Genomic DNA, 17,264 nt, shown 5'->3' on the forward strand with positions numbered 1-17,264 from the left:
TAGAAGCCTGCCGGTACCTAGTCGAGTCATGAATCAAGAATTTAAGGTTGCTTCAGATCAAAAGTGGTTATGAGACAATGAATCCTTCTGGCTAAGGCTTGATTTATCTCTCTTTAAAAGAAGACAATCAACCACATTGTGTGACTTCCTGCATCCCTAATCATCCACCGTGCACATCTCCACACTTACCCTTGTAAAGTTAAACGCAACAATTCACATCAAATATTATAAAGTCCCCTGAAGGAGCCACATTGGACAGTGATGCCACTTCACAACAAACATTTGCACTCTTAGCCATGTGACCCTGGGCACCTAACCTCTCTGGGCATTATTCTTCCCTTCTGTGAAATAAGGGTATTGGGTTAGATGCTATTTGAGAACATTCCAGCTCTAAATGCGATTCCATGTCATACAAGGCTCACAGCCCTTGTAGGAATGGTGTGATAGGCAGGCTCACTTGAAGAAGGTAGGGGAGAAGGTAAGGTAACAAGGAAATGGGGGTGTTTGAGCAGGGCAAGGCCGATTCCATAAGCAGAGGTAGAGGATGGAAGGGAGCAAGAATGCAGACACAGAGGGGAGGGTTCTCACTTGGAAAGTAAATTATTAGAGTTGTGCATAGAAAGGAGAAGGGAGTTACATTCTTTAGGGTTCTGAAAACAGTGAAAAGCAGAGGGGCAGATGTTGAACATAATCTTAGTGCCAGCACTGAGGATTCCAAAAGAAGAAACTTGGGAAATGGGAAACAACCTAGGAATGACCAGGAATACATATCAACATATAAATAAATATGTCCGGATGAAATCACTAGACTGAGAACCAGGATAAGGAAATGGTCTCTAAATCTCTCTCTCTAAACCATCTCTAAATGCGCTCAACAAGGACAGCACAGGTGAGCACAGAAAATATGTTTAACATCAAAAAGTCTGCCTTGTACTGGAGAATCTGGGTGTAGAAGTTAGAAGGGAATTTAGAGGTTATGTAGGCATTCATGTGGGACTCCCTTGTCTAGCCTCTCCCAAGTCTTTGATCCATTCAACCTTTCTTCCCAAGTTTAGGCTTATCAGCACAATGAGAAAGAGATGAGATCTGGATAACTTTTGCTTGCACTCATCCATAAGTCACGAGTTTCCAGGTTTGAGGAGAAAACAATGGGAAGACCACAGTGAACACAGCTGAACAGATGGCTGTAACGCAGTTCATGGTATAACAAAATGTATAAAGAAGGTCATTCTTGGGAGACTCTGAAGAAACTATCTGAGGAAGAGAACAACAATAAAATCAGACTTGGGAGGACTCGGAAGTAACATTGTTATCTCTGTTAAGTGGTCATTCAGTCTAACTGAATTCTGGCAGCTGTGTTTGAGAAGTAGTTTCTTACTATGAACTGAAATCTACTCACGGCAGCTTCCACTTATGATTCTCTAAAGCAGTACTTCTCAGACCTTAAGGTCCACATGAATCACCTGAGGATCTTGTTAAATTACAAATTCCGTGGGTCAAGGGGTAGAGGTGAGTATAGGGGTGGAGGGTGGAGAAGGGAAGTTCTGTCCTTCTAACAAAGTCCCAGGTGATGCTGACACTACTGGCCCATGAATCACACTTTGAATAGCAAGGCTCTAGGGCCAGAGTACGTAAGTCCAAAAAAATACTGGATATGCTAGCTGTTTGAGCTAATGACCTCTAAGGTTTTCCTCAGTGTTAATGCTCTACGATTCCTACCCAGAATTGTGTATGTCAATATTCTGGGCTACATCAAAACTGAAACAAGTTGTTTCTCATTAAAGGTACTTTGAGATGGCCAAAAATCAAACTCTAACATACAGATAATAAAAATACATTATCCAGACCACAAGATCCCAGACTGGAGTGGGATTCAGAGTTATGGACTGGTTTCCAAGCATAATAACTTCCTGCTGTCAGTAGGTGGCAACATTTCCTCGGGGTCTAAAGAATTGCAAAGTGGAAGGAAGGTTCTCAACCTCGACTCTTCTTAACCTGGGAAACTTAAATCCTGGTATCTCCATCCCACTCCCAGAAATCAGTTTAATGTTATGGAGTACAGACCAGGTGATTCTAATGTGCAGCTAAGGCCGAGGACCACTAAAGTCAAGTGCAGAAGAAGATCCAGAGAAACAGAGAGTCCAGGAGGGGTAAGAGGCAAATGCTGTTCTTCACATCACCCCTGAGTTTCCCCTCCCACATCAGGGCTGACTCAGATATACCACATAATTCCAACTTAGTCTCACCTCCCCTTTCAGCCCTTCATCACTAGGTTATTCCAAGGCGGCAACAGATTTTGCTTCCTCCAAATTCCTATGTCAACAGATGACACTGGATCAAAAGATGCCAAGATGGTTTATGTAGGAAAAGTACTGTTATCCCTTGTTTTCTACAACACTCAGTTTTAACCTCAGCCAAGTGCCCTACCCCAAAACTCAATGTCAGTACCAGTCTCAACTCCGTGAGCTGGCAACACTTTTCCATAAAGGGCAAGAGAGTAAATATTCGATGCTTTGAGGGCCATGTCGTCTCTGTTCCAACTATTCACTTCTGCCATTGTAGCACAAAAGCAGCCACAGACAATACTTAAGTAAGTAACTATACCTATGCTCCAATAACACTTTATTCATAAAAAACAGGCAGTGGGCTGGATTTGACCCATAAACCACAGTTTGCCAATCCCTGCTTCACCCCATCTGAGTTTTTTCTGAATTTTTCCCTATGATACCATGTTCAGGTACCAAACACAATAGTGTGACATTCACAGTATAGGAATGAGACCACTGCATGGAGAATGGAAAATATATGAGGGGACCTTGGGAGGCAGATGAGATTTGAAACATGAGCCTGTTCTGATTATTCAGAAATGAGGATAAAAATAGGGAGAAGAAACCTCTACTAAGATCTGCAAAATTGCCAGACTTCTGACATGGGGCCTATGCCTGGGATTCTTTTCCCATGAAGTAATAATCTATAATCTGAGGAGAATTTTCATCACCCCCATTGGAAATCTGAGGCCAAACTTGTCAGGAAAAGAGAATAAACTACTGGGAGTGAGATAGGATTAGACCAGGCAAGCAAATAAACTGTGACATAAAACTCACACCTTCTGCAAAAATTAATTCAAAATAGATTACAGATTTAAATGTGAAACTATAAAACTTTTAGATCAGTAGAAAATTTTCACAACCCAGGATTATATAGAATTCTTAGACATGACACCCAAAGCATGATCAAAGAAAGTTGATAGATTAAACTTCATCAAAATTTAAAACTTTTGCTCTGTGGAAGCCAATTTGAAGTGAATAAAAAGACACACTAAAGACTGGGAAAAATATGTGCAAGTTACAAATCTGGCAAACAATATAACCAGAATACACAAGGGATTCTCAAAACTCAACAATAAAAAACCACCCAAGGAAAAAGTGGGCAAAGGACTTGAACAGAATTTCATCAGAGGATAAATATATGGAAGGCAAATAATCTCAAGAAAAGAAGCCAATGAGGTTTGGTGGTTGGCTCAGTGTTTCTGTGTGACAGGAGGAACTGGGACTGCAGTGAGATTCCTGCCTAGGAAACTAGGCTAAAAAATTATTTTTGCACACTGGAACCTTTGAAGTCTGCATCTTGAGTCTAAGTGCCTACTGAGACATGTTCAAACCTCATTACAGCTCCCTCAGACAACAGGACATTCCCGCAAGTGTGGAATAATGGCCTCCCATGAAAAGATGTTTAACATCATTAGCCATTGTTGTTGTTCAGGCGCTGTCATGTCCAACTCTTTGCAACCCCATGGACTGCAGCACATCAGGCTTCCCTGTTTGCTCAAGTTCATGTCCATTGAGTTGGTGATGTCATCCAACCATCTCATCCTCTGTCTCCCTCTTCTCCTCCTACCTTCAATCTTTCCCAGCATCAGGGTCTTTTCCAATGAGTTGGCTCTTCGCATCAGGTGGCAAAAGTATTGGAGCTTCAGCATCAGTCCATCCAATGAGTATTCAGGGTTGATTTCCTTTAGGATTGATTGATGTGATCTCCTTGCAGTCCAAGGGATTCTCAAGAGTCTTCTCCAGCACCACAATTTGAAAGCATCAATTCTTCAGTGCTCAGCCTTCTTTATGGTCCAATTCTCACATTTATACATGACTACTGGAAAAACTATAGCTTTGACTACACAGACCTTTGTTGGCAAAGTGACGTTTCTGCTTATTAGGCAAATGCAAATTAAGACCACAATGAGAGTCCACTGTATACCCATTAGAATAGGTAAATTAGAAAACACTACCACCACTAAGCGCTGGTGAAACCACAGAGCAGCTGAACCCTGTACACTGCTGACAGGAATGTAAAACCACACAACAATTCTGGAGAACTGCTCTGAAGGTCCTTATAAACATACACTTACCATATGCCCAACAACACCTCTGCCATGTACTCACCAGAGAGGAAAACTTCTGTCCCCACAAACACCTGTACATGAATGCTCAGCAGCTCTATTTATAACTGCCAAAATTAGAAACAACCCAAATATCCTTCAAACATAAAAGTGAATAAAGGTGAATAAACTGGGGTACATCCATATAATGAAATACTACTGAAAAAATATAAGGAAAACAGATACTTCATGTGTGAGGTGGTGCTGCTATAAAAAATTACTGGTAAATCAGTTGAAATGTAAAAAATTAATATATAAAAGTGAATGATCTATTAATATGCACAAAACTGAAAGTGCTCAAAGACATCAATGCTGAATGAAAGAAGCCAGTCTCACAAGGTTATGAGACCAGTTCTAAAACATTCTCAGAAAGGCAAAACTATAGCGCAGAGAACAAGTCGAAATAGTTGCCAAGGGAGTGGGAGTGGAAGAGGGTATGACCACAAAGGGATAGTGCAAAGGAGATGTGAGGGGTGATGGAACAGTTCTGCATCCTGATTGTGGTGGTGGTTACATGCATCTATACGTAAACTAAAATTAATAAAACTGTACTTTAAAATCTATTTTACCCTGTTAATTAAAAAAATAAAATAAGATGCTCAGGGCTGGATGAAATGTCAGAATGGGGGAGCATCCTTACCCTCTCCCCAGGAACCCCCACTCCACCAGGGTTGGTACAGATTGAATGTGAGAAGCACTATCCCCACTGAAGTGCAAACCAGACCATTCCGGACCCTCTGCCTCCCAGGTTGAGCACAGGGGCTTCCAGCGATCGCCCATAGTACCCGTCTAGCCAGGAGAACCTTGTAACTGCCTAAGAGGATGAGGGAAGTCTTCCCAACCACAAGACCTCCCTCCAGCCTATACACAGTAAGTACAGGTGCTGCCTGAATCACTTACCCCACTGAAGCAAAAGGACACCCTGAAGGTCATTCGACTGCTGTTCCCAAGCCTACTCAACTCTGGGGAACTTAGCTTCTCTGGGGGACCATTATTCCAGACTTGGAGGAATATCCTTCTGCCTTAGATGCCTGTGGTCAGAGCTGGGTATGACTCTGTAGGCCCTAGAACTGAAGATCAAATTATAATGTTCCCAGGGCAGAAATCATTTTTTCAGCCTAGTTTCCTAGGCAGGAGTTGCACTCCAGTCTCAGCTCTACTGTCACATAGCAATCTCGAGCCTACCATCCTGTTGGTTTCGGAACCCCTCTGCCTGTCTCTGAATCCACACTAAGCGAAGGCTAACATACCTGTGACTCAGACAAAAGGACAAGCTGAATAGTGAATACATGCCCCAGGCAGCCAGCGGAGGGCAGGCCTGCAGAGCAGCTGATGGAATCATCTGCTTGCAAGGAAGTTCTACCTCACACCACCCCTATCTAAGGGCTCCAGTCATGCTGCTGCCCCTTTGGGTTTGTTTCTCGTTCTCAGAGAATCAGATGTCTGTGTTTCATTCTCTGAACAGAGTCCTGAGTGGACATGAAAAATCTGTGAGGTTTGTGCAGCCCCAGCTTCAACCAGCCATTCTGGAACACGTGCTGCAGAATTCCCTTCCTGTTCTCCACACAGGCTGCAAGCGGGAAAGACATTGCCATGAGAAATCAAGGAAGTCCTGAGTACAAGAGGAAAACGGGGAGCTGGTGGTCATTACTACGGACCCGAAAGCTAAGCGCATGCCTGGAAACCAACACACACATGAGGCTGAAGCAGTGTCTCTTATCCACAGGCTGCCTCCTCTCTCCCACTCTACTGTAATATTACTGCTGCTAAGATAGTACTCTGGGCTTCCCTGTCAGCTCAGTTGGTAAAGAATCTGTCTGCAATGCAGGAGACCTGGGTTCGGCCCCTGGGTTGGTAAGATACCCTGAAGAAGGGAAAGGCTACCCACTCCAGTATTCTGGCCTGGAGAATTCCATGGACTGTATAGTCCATGGGGTTGCAAAGAGCCAGACATGACTGAGCAACTTGCACTGCTAAGATATGACTCTAACACACAGGGTTTGGTCTTTTACACAACAGCCTTTGATAAATTTCAGAGCACTTTCATTATATATTATCCTATTTAACCTTGGCCAATGCTCACCAACGTGGCCTTCATATCTTTTTTAGTTTTCCTTTCTCCCCTTAAATTATTTCAGCCACACCTTGCTCCCTAGTCTGAAAAAGTAAACATTCTCAGGGGACCCCTGTGAGGTGTTCTGAAGGTCATGCTGTGGGGTCAGGGGGCACAAAAACTACACCCTGCCACCCGCCTAATCTTTCTGAAACATTATGCTAAGAGGGTCTGATCAAAAATTTTCTATAACAACTCACTGGCTAAGCAACAAATTCAAAACTGATATTCAACACTTTTTATCAACTGACACAAAGTGGTCAATTTTCCTTCTCCCACCAAGCTGCTCCCCAAAACACGTGGTTTCTAAGCTTTATTCCTCAGAACCCCATATTTGGTGAGACAGCTTCAAAGACCACCACTGTGGGGCTAAGAAATCAAGCAGGCAAAAATGGGCAAGTACTCTCCAGCTGTATACTGCTTTACCCATGGAAGCTACAGTTCTCATATTTGATATGGTGGGTGGAGTTCCACGTAATGGGCTTCGCTGGTGGCTCAGATAGTAAAGAATGTGCCTGCAATGCAGGAGACTTGGGTTCAGGTCCTGGGTCAGGAAGATCCCCTGGAGAAGGGGATGGCTACCCACTCCAGTATTCTTGCCTGAATAATTTCATGGACAGAGGAGTCTGGCAGGCTACAGTCCATGGGATTGCAAAAATTCAGACATGACTGAGTGACTGATACTTTAATTTTCTTTACATGTAATATTCTGCTTAACAAAAAGGGTCTTGACTTTAAAAAAGGAAAATTTGAAAATCATTGACTTTATGAAATGCTGCTGCTGCTAAGTCGCTTCAGTCGTGTCCGACTCTGTGCGACCCCATAGACGGCAGCCCACCAGGCTCAGCCGTCCCTGGGATTCTCCAGGCAAGAACACTGGAGTGGGTTGCCATTTCCTTCTCCAGTGCATTAAAGGGTAAAGTGAAAGTGAAGTCGCTCAGTCGTGTCCGACTCTTAGCGACCCCATGGACTGTAGCCTACTACGCTCCTCCGTCCATGGGATTTTCCAGGCAAGAGTACTGGAGTGGGGTGCCATTGCCTTCTCCGGACTTTATGAAACACTATGTTACAATAGTTCAATTGCACCATGCTATATTCACTGTGTATCCTGAAGATACTTGGATTTTATGACGTCTGTACTGTTACTTACGCAATTATTATTTGAAAACTTCTTGCTTGTTCTCTTCATCTATCCAAAGTATTCCTATAAGTTGTACCTTAAATGCCACTTCATTAAAATCTGCTCTATCATAATCTAAAGGAATTTCTTCCAAACTACTATGGCAATTAGCATGCAGGAGATTGATTTTATAATAATGCTTTATATAAAATCTATCTAACACTCTTAGAACATGGTTCTTTCTCATCTTTTCAACTAACATGTAAGTTCTTTGAAAATAGGAGCTATGTAGGTTGAGCTTTATATCCTCTTTAGCAATATTATAGGATTTTCAGTTAACTATAAGGACTTGATCCAGCAATCACTCTGGCTGCTGTGTTGAGAATATAAGAAGGCAAGTGAGGAAGCAAGAAACTCACAAAGGAGGCTAATTGTCCAGTGAAGTGAGAAAGTATACAAGAAACAATACTACTACCCAGACATAGAGGTAAACGGATCCCAGGTGGGAGGAATGCAACCAATGGACAAGCTCTTGGCTAGCTGCCATTTAATTTTGGAGGAAGACAGGCTTCCAAATACAGCCAATGTTTTACTTTGATTTATTTTTCCTTTTAAAATACTTGGTTATTCTAATGGCTATGATGAAGGAGAGTCATGGCGTCATAAATTCTCAGAATTGTAGGTTAAAGCTCTTTGGACACTTAGCCCAACACTTTGAAAAGTTACTTCAGTTTATGAAACAGACTCAGCTAATTTGCATCCTTTCCTAAGAGCTTAACATCTTTTAGGAAATCAGGCTGCTGACTAGACCAGAAAATTGTTCTCTTTCCTACTTTTCCAAAAGAAAATTGGAAAGAAAAAAAAAAAAAAAAAGAAACGACTATAGTCCTTAGAAAATGATCCTTAATGGTCTCCGTTTTGCAGCAATCATCACATTCTGAGCCCAAATCAAAGTATCTTCTATGACTAAGTTACACAATAATATGTCATTTTAACAATTTATTGGATGGGAATAGTTGTGTCCCTCTCCCCAAGAAGAACTATTTTCCTCCAGGCTAAAATGAGTTGAGTGTCTTCTATTCCTTCCCAACCCTTTTTTGATCAGGATGATACTCAGTTGCAACTGATTACATTCAGATCACTGCTCAAAAATGAACACAGATTTTTAAAACCTGAATGAGTTTATTCATTCTAGTTCCCAAAATATCCACTATTATCTCTTTTTAAAAATATTTCAAATTACTTCTCAAAAAGGTCCCTCATTCCACATCTCTGTATCTCTTAACTCCCCCTCCAGTCACTACAAAGAATAAAAGGAAATCGAATTTAAAAACAGGGACATTACATTTGATAATGAATAATTAAAATAACCAAGGGACTGTGAGGGATATTTTACCATAAGAAATTGACTGTAAAGTTTTCAAACTCAGTGAGCTTAAAAGACAGAACCTGAGCCTTTCTCAGATGACACACTATGGCCCCTTCTAAGATGGAAGTTCAGTTCAGTTGCTCAGTAGTGTCCGACTCTTTGCGACCCCATGGACTGCAGCACGCCAGGCCTCCCTGTCCATCACAGACTCCCGGAGTTTACTCAAACTCATGTCCATTCAGGTGGTGATGTCATCCAACCATCTCATCCTCTGTCGTCCCCTTCTCCTCCTGCCTTTGATCTTTCCCAGCATCAGGGTCTTTTCAAATGAGTCATTTCTTCGCATTAAGTGGCCAAAGTATTGGAGTTTCAGTTTCAACATCAGTCCTTCCAATGAATATTCAGGACTGATTTCCTTTAGGATGGACTGGTTGGATCTCCTTGCAGTCCAAGGGACTCTCAAGAGTCTTCTCTAACACCACAGTTTAAAGGCATCAATTCTACGGCACTCAGCTTTCTTTATAGTCCAACTCTCACATCCATACATGACTACTAGAAAAACCACAGCCCTGACTAGACGGACCTTTGTTGGCAAAGTAATATCTCTGCTTTTTATTATGCTGCCTAGGTTGGTCATACAGAGAAGGCACTGGTGACCCACTCCAGCACTCTTGCCTGTAAAACCCCATGGACGAAGGAGCCTGGTAGGCTGCAGTCCGTGGGGTCGCCAAGAGTTGGACACAACTGAGAGACTTCACTTTCACTTTCATGCACTGGAGAAGGCACTGGCGACCCACTCCAGTACTCTTGCCTGGAGAATCCCAGGGATGGAGGAGCCTGGTGGGCTGCCGTCTATGGGGTTGCACAGAGTCGGACACGACTGACGCAACTTAGCAGCAGCAGCAGCAGGTTGGTCATAACTTTCCTTCCAAGGAGTAAGCATCTTTTAATTTCATGGCTGCAGTCACCACCTGCAGTGGTTTTGGAGCCCTCAAAAATAAAGTCTATCACTGTTTCCCCATCTATTTGCCAGGAAGTGATGGGATCAGATGCCATGATATTAGTTTTCTGAATGTTGAGCTTTAAGCCAACTTTTTTACTCTCCTCTTTCACGTTCATCAAGAGGCTCTTTAGTTCCTCTTCACTTTCTGCCATACGGGTGGTGTCATCTCCATATCTGAGGTTATTTATATTTTTCCCAGCAATCTTGATTCCAGCTTGTGCTTCTTCCAGCCCAGCGTTTCTCATGATGTACTCTGCATATAAGTTAAATAAGCAGGATGACAATATACAGCCTTGACGTACTCTTTTCCCTATTTGAAACCAGTCTGTGGTTCCATGTCCAGTTCTAACTATTGCTTGCTGATCTGCATACAGATTTCTCAAGAAGCAGGTCAGGTGGCCTGCTATTCCCATCTCTTTCAGAATTTTCCACAGTTTGTGGTGATCCACACAGTCAAAGGCTCTGGCATAGTCAATAAAGCAGAAATAGATGTTTTCCTGGACCTCTCTTGCTTTTTAGAATTACTACTTTCTAAGATGGAAAGGGGAAGCCAAAGAGAAGAGTTACAGCACAGTTACAATCAGAAAAGGAATTGATCTTCAAAGTGTCTTGTTTTGCCTGGATGTGCCTTGAACACTAAGTCCTTTTCATTCTCACTGTGCTGGTGATTCAGTGGGTCCTTCTGAAACACAGCAGGGCCCTATGGTCCTTGCCCCCTGCCCCATGTTCTTCGCCTGCCTTTTGTCTTTGGAAAACTTTAGTCAAAGAATAAGTTCAGTTAGAGAAATGAAAAATACAGAAACAAAGGAAAACAGTCAAAGGAGACCAAATAATAATAATGTCAAGTTAAGCAGAGTCAAGGACCTTTAGTTCCTTCTCAAGGACTATGGATAATATTCTGAGCCATATCCTGTGAGCTGTCATATAGATAGGAAACCCCAGGTGGAAGAAGTTAACTACATGATGACCAGACTGTACCCACAATATAAGCAGCCACAATTCTGAGAATTGGCCTCAAAGAAATGGGAAAAAATGGACCCTGGAACTGAAGATTAGTTGTACCTAAAACAATGAAGATGATGCTGGTCAGATCACCTATGACCAACTTGAAGATGACTGTCAGAGCTGACTGCACTGTTTCTGCATATAGGCTCCTGCCTCAGCCTATAAAAGGTCTCACCCCCTGCTTGCCAATGAGGGGGAGTGGCCTTTGGACAGATGTCTCCCCTAACCCCCAGTTGCCAGCATCTGAAATAAAGCAAACTTTCCTTTCCACCAACCTGGCCCATTTATTGACTTTTGAGCAGCAAGCAGCTGGAACCCATACCCTTCCGGTAACACTTTCAATCTGAAAACTTTTCAAATAGGAATTTTTCTTGTATTGCTTCTTTGCCAATTTCCTCCCATTTGTTTTTTTTCTGTTCTGTTTTAAACTCATATTTGTCAGATGTTGGACTTCCCAGACTGATTCTCTAATTTGCTAATCTTTTCTCTCCCACCTTGTATTTTTATTTCAACTTTTAGCTGATTTCCTCTCTTTCTTAACCTTTCAACACTTCCACTAATTTTGTTTTTAGTTTGAATATCATATTTTTAATTTGGAAGAGTTCTCTGATTATTTCTTTTTCATAACATCCTGTTCTTATTTTAGGATATAGTGTCTTAATTATAGTTTTGTTTTTTTAGGTTTTCTTCTGATCTCTGCCATCTCTTTTCTTCAGCTTCCTCCTTCTGTTTTGTTTATTTTTGCCTCTCTATTGTGTAGGATGGTTTCCTCAAATATTTCATGATCTTGGACTGCCAACCTCTATTTGAGGAGAAAGAAAAGTCACAAGCTGAGTGGAAATGCTCTGTCTGTCGGTAGGGCTCACTGTCTGAAAGTCCTGACAAGTGAGTCTTTTAGCTGCAGAAGTCTTCAGGTGTCAAGGTCTAGAGATCATTTCTCTGGGACCATTCAGTTTCTCCAGAGATAAGTCTTCTTATAATCAGTATTCCAAGGAAGAGGGAGGGAGCTCTAGGGTCCTTCGAGTTCAATGTAAATATTTCTACTGAAGATCTTTTTTATCTTGCCACTTTACCTCTGCCTTTTGCAACAACTGGGAGCCTCCCTGTCTTGAGCCTCTCCAGAGTTTTCCCACGTCAATCAACTTACCTGTCCATCTGACGCTGCCTCTGCTCAGTGAAAGCCATCAACACACCACACATTCTGGTCTTTAAAACATCACTGAAGTCTTTTATTAACTACTTCCCCTTTTGTTCTCTTTGTCCTAGTTTCAGTGAAGTTTGGGAGGGAGAGGAGATGAATACAGATAGCCAATCCACCAGGTGTTATGACCATTCGCTAATATGCGTGGGACCCTTTAGGAAAATTCTGTATGATTTTCCACACCAATTTTAGCAATGCTAAAACTCTAATAGTAGCAGATTTCTCTCTCTTTAAACATAGTTTGGAAGCAGTATTATCTCCATGGGGCAGATATAGGTCTTTGGCCCAACTGCTAGTTTGTCCACCACCACTATTACTACCACTGCTGCTGCTAGTTTTTCCACTCCTAGTTTTAACACAACTACAGAAGGGCAGTCATTTACACTGTGGCCTAACATTCCATGACTCACTATTGAAATATGTATCCTCTAGGAAGAAAAGGACAAAAGATCAGAATTATGAGATCCTGGTGAGATGTTTTAATAATTAATAGGCTCTTCTATCAGGACTAGTTAGAAATCTAGCATTCACCAGGACAAACATTCAGTACAGAACTATTCAGAAGATGAACAGACAGACAGCCTTCAACAACATCAACAAAACTAACCATGTTTAAGACTTAGTGGTGGTGGTGGTGGTGGTGGTTTAGTCACTAAGTCAAGTCCAACTCTTACAACCGCATCGACTGTAGCCCCCTGGGCTTCTCTGTCCATGGGATTTCCCAGGCAAGAACACTGGAGTGGGTCACCACTTCCTTAACCCATGTCTCTTGTATTGCAGGTGGATTCTTTACCATTGTGTCACCAGGGATTCTCTAAGACTCATTAGGGTGGAAAACACCCAGAACCAGAAGACAAACAAAAGCTTCACTGACACTAATGAGATTAAAAAGTAACCCTCTTATAACCAGTATTAGAGTGGTGATCCACTGGATCATAGAAGCAGCTAGAGAATATCAGAAAAACACCTGCTTCATTGACTACGCTAAAGTCTTTGACTATGTAGATCACAACAAACTGTGGAAAATTCTAAAAGAGATAGGAATACCAGACCACCTTACCTGCCTACTGCGAACTGTGTATACAGGTCAAGAAGCAATAGTTAGAACCAAACATGGAACAACGGACCAGTTTAAAATTGGGAAAGGAGTACGCCAAGGCTGTATATTGTCACCCTGTTTATTTAACTTATATGCAGGGTACACCATGAGAAACTCTAGGCTGGATGAAGCACAACCTGGAATCAAGGAAGAAATACAATAACCTCAGATATGCAGATGACACCACCCTTATGGCAGAAAACAAAGAGGAAAGCCTCTTGATGAGGGTGAAAGAGGAGAGTGAAAAAGCTGGTGTAAAATAACATTTAAAAAATGAAGATCATAGCATCCAGTCCTATTACTTCATGGCAAATAGATGGGGAAACAATGGAAACTGACATTTCTTGGGCTCCAAAATCACTGTGGATGGTGACTGCAGCCATGAAATTAAAAGACACTTGCTCCTTGGAAGAAAAGCTATGACAAACTTAGTGTATTAAAAAGCAGAGACATTACTTTGCCAACAAAGGCCCGTATAGTCAAAGCTATGGCTTTTCCAGTTGTCATATATGGATGTCAGAGCTGGACAGTAAAAAACACTGAGCACCGAAGAATTGATGTCTTCGAACTGTGATGTTGGAGAAGACTCTTGAGAGTCCTTTGGACAGCAAGGCGATCAAACCAGTCAATCCTAAAGGAAATCAACCTGGAATATTCATTGGAAGGACTGATGCTGAAGCTGAAGTTCCAATACTTTGGCTATCTGATGTGAAGAGCTGACTCACTGGAAAAGACACTGATGCTGGGAAAAAATTGAAGACAGGAGGAGAAGTGGGTGACAGAGGATGAGATGGTTGGATGGCATCACCGACTCAATGGACATGAGTTTGAGCAAACTCCAGGAGATGGTGAAGGACAGGAAAGCCTGACGTGCTGCAGTCCATGGGGTTGCAGAGAGTCAGACACAACTGAGAGACTGAACAATAAAAGAGTGGTGATAGTATATGTGGTGGTAAAGATAAGTATCAAGTGTTGATACCATCAGAAAGAATGAAAGGGAATTAGAAAGAGAATAATTCTCTTACCAGGTGACTACTCATGGTTATGGACTGCCGTGCCTACCTAACACCTGCATCCTTCCTGGATCTCACCAAAACTCATCCTTCATTCCTGAACACATATCACATGGTTGGTAACATCTTATTACTGATGTTACTTCACTAGTATTTCTCTTTTACTGTTAACTTATCATTTGTTTATATTTTGTTTCCCTAGTAAAATGGAAATTCTTGAGATCAGGAACTTATAAGCCCAGTGGTTAAGAACTTGGGTTTGTTTTTTTTTTTTATAAATTTATTTATATTATAACTAAAATAAAAAAAAAAATAAAGAACTTGGGTTTTAAAGTCTCACATAGAGACTGCCTGTAATCTCCAGATATACACCACTTCTCCTCCTAGAGTGATAGAACCCCCAGTTTTTAGCTAGCAGGTAGCCACCTGGAATAGTGACTTCATTTCCCAACATCCCTTGCAGTTTATGTGGCCATACATATAAGTTTGAGGCAGTGGGACATACAGAAGATGCCCCATGGCAGCTTCAGGAAACCTTCCTTAAGGACAGTTGCATGTACCCCTGCACCCCTCCCTGGCCCAGACAAGGCCATGCTGAACCACGAGGACAAGGTAAGATCAGGTGAAGAAGCACACGGGCAGCCAAGGTCTCTGACACCATGGGCTACCAAAGCACCCTAGGACAGTATTACAGGCAAAAGGAAGACTGCTCCTTTGTGTAAACTTCGTTTATTGCAGGTTTTTCTGTTTCTCACACAGAAAAACTGATCCTAACGTAAGTAAACATATAATTACACAGGCTTGAGTTCAACACCCAACTCAGTCAACCTCCTAGCTGAATTATCTCAGGCAAATCACCTGCTCCAATTCCCTCATACATAAAATGGGATCAGCCTAACTTGGAGTTGTTATGAGGATGTACACCTCTAACAATCCCATGCGATTGTGAGTGCTCAGTCATGTCCGACTCTGGGCGACCCCACAGACTGTAGCCCACCAAGATCTTCTGTCCATGGGATTTTCCAGGCAAGAACACCAGAGTGGGTTGCCATTTCCCCCTCCAGGGGATCTTCCCGACCCAGGAACCAAAACTGCATCTCCTGCGCTGCAGGTAGATTCTTAACCGCTGAGCCACTGGGGAAGCTCTAAGAATTGTAACAGGATTTTCATAAAGCAAATGAGTTTATGTTAGGCAGATGTGATTTACGGAAGAAAAGGAAGGCTTCTTCAAGGAATGGACACTTAAAATTTATAACATAAAGAGAAGCTAAGTAGGCAAAGAAAGGAGGAAAAAATATTCCAGGCAAAGGTCACTCCCTAGGCAAAGGCCTTGGGCTGAAGGGAGTACAGAGACTACAGGAATGGAAAGAAGAACAGTGTGAGCCCAGGAAAGATAAGGAGGGGAACAGTAAAGGGAAAAGAAGCTAAAGAAGCAGACAGGGACTACCTTGCAGCCTAAGACCATATTAAGAAGTACGGCCTTTAGCCTAAGAGATAAAGGAAGCAATGAATATGTTTAAGTTGGGGGGGATGAGGAGGGGCATAGCTAAAGATTCTGATTTTAAAAGCTCACTCTGGTCATAGTATGAAGAAGAGACCACAGGTGGGGCAAGGCCAGCAAAAATGTTGGGAGACCATTCAGATGCTACTGTAGTACTCCACTTGAATTAGGACCACTAGGAGGGTAGGGGGGTGGAGAGCTGCTGAATTTAAGATCTAGTTCACAAGTAAGTGCAACAGGGACTGGAGAAAGATCAAGGAGCCAAGAGGGAGGTTACAACGTTTGTGCAACTGTATATGTGGTGGTGCCAGTCACTGGACCAGGATAAAAGGAGCAGAACCAAATTCACAGATGAATAGTAAGAGTTTAGACATGATGATACTTAAATCTCTGAGAAATCCAAGAAGAGACGTCAAGTAAGTGATGGGAAAAATTTAAAAAATTGAAGTCAGATAAGAGGTCTCTACCAAAAATACAAGTTCTGGATTGTCTGTGTACAGTTGTGAATATATGAGATTACCTAATGGTAGTGTAAAGACAGAAAATAAGTGAGAACCCCAAAATTTATAGACTAGAAAAAGAGGATTCACTTCTCTATGAAACCATGGGAAAATGACATTTCTTGAACCAAAATAGCTGACTACCAGCAACTTCTATATGATTCAATCTAATAGAAAGAATGGCCAGAGGGGGTAAAGTCAGGGAGGTGTATTGTACTGACAAAGCCAAAATCTTTAAAGGAAGTAATGATGACCAATGGTGACATATGTTCCCGAGAAGTCAAGGAAAATGAGTGCAAAACATCCAATGGGTTTGGAGAGACTGATCACTATTTCTTTAACAAGAATTATTCTGGCAGAAAGATGGGGCTGGAAGTCAGTTTAAGATGAGAGAGAGGTAAAAAAAGAAAGTATGGGCAGTAAGTAAGCAATTCTTCTAAAGATCAACAAGATAATATATCTAAAGGGATTAGAAGAGTGCCTAGGCTCATTTAAAGGGCTCAATAAATGGGTTAAATGATTAAATGTTTTTTACGCTACTATTAAGACTACTAGTAGCTTTAAAACTCCCACAGCACTTTTAACAATGCTTTGCACTTAGCTGGCACTTAATAAATATTTTGGATATGATGATAACTGTTAAGCAGGAACAAAGGGATGCTAAATCATTCTACATAATTTGCAATTTAAGTAGCTATAAATTCTTTGAGAACCAGATGCCCTATTTTCCCTTCATTAAAATACAAACTAATCTAAATACAATTCTGTGTTCTTAATTATCAAATGCTGTGAATTAACAAAATTTTCCCATTAGAATATCACTAGATTACTACCATGATGAAGTTACCCCCTAAAAAAATGAAATTTGAACTAGAAGTGAAATTGGTTACATTTTATGATATTAT

At 41.7% G+C, this 17,264-nt stretch overlaps 1 protein-coding gene across 2 annotated transcripts in view; it reads right to left on the reverse strand.

Moving 5' to 3' along the window:
- NOS1AP (nitric oxide synthase 1 adaptor protein) overlaps positions 1–17,264 on the reverse strand; it is a 339,905-nt gene that overhangs the window by 113,075 nt on the left and 209,566 nt on the right. The window lies entirely within an intron of this gene.

Source organism: Giraffa tippelskirchi, chromosome 5 (genome assembly GCF_054371585.1).
Source record: "Giraffa tippelskirchi isolate mGirTip1 chromosome 5, T2T-mGirTip1v1.2.pri, whole genome shotgun sequence".
NCBI classification, from domain to species: domain Eukaryota; kingdom Metazoa; phylum Chordata; class Mammalia; order Artiodactyla; family Giraffidae; genus Giraffa; species Giraffa tippelskirchi.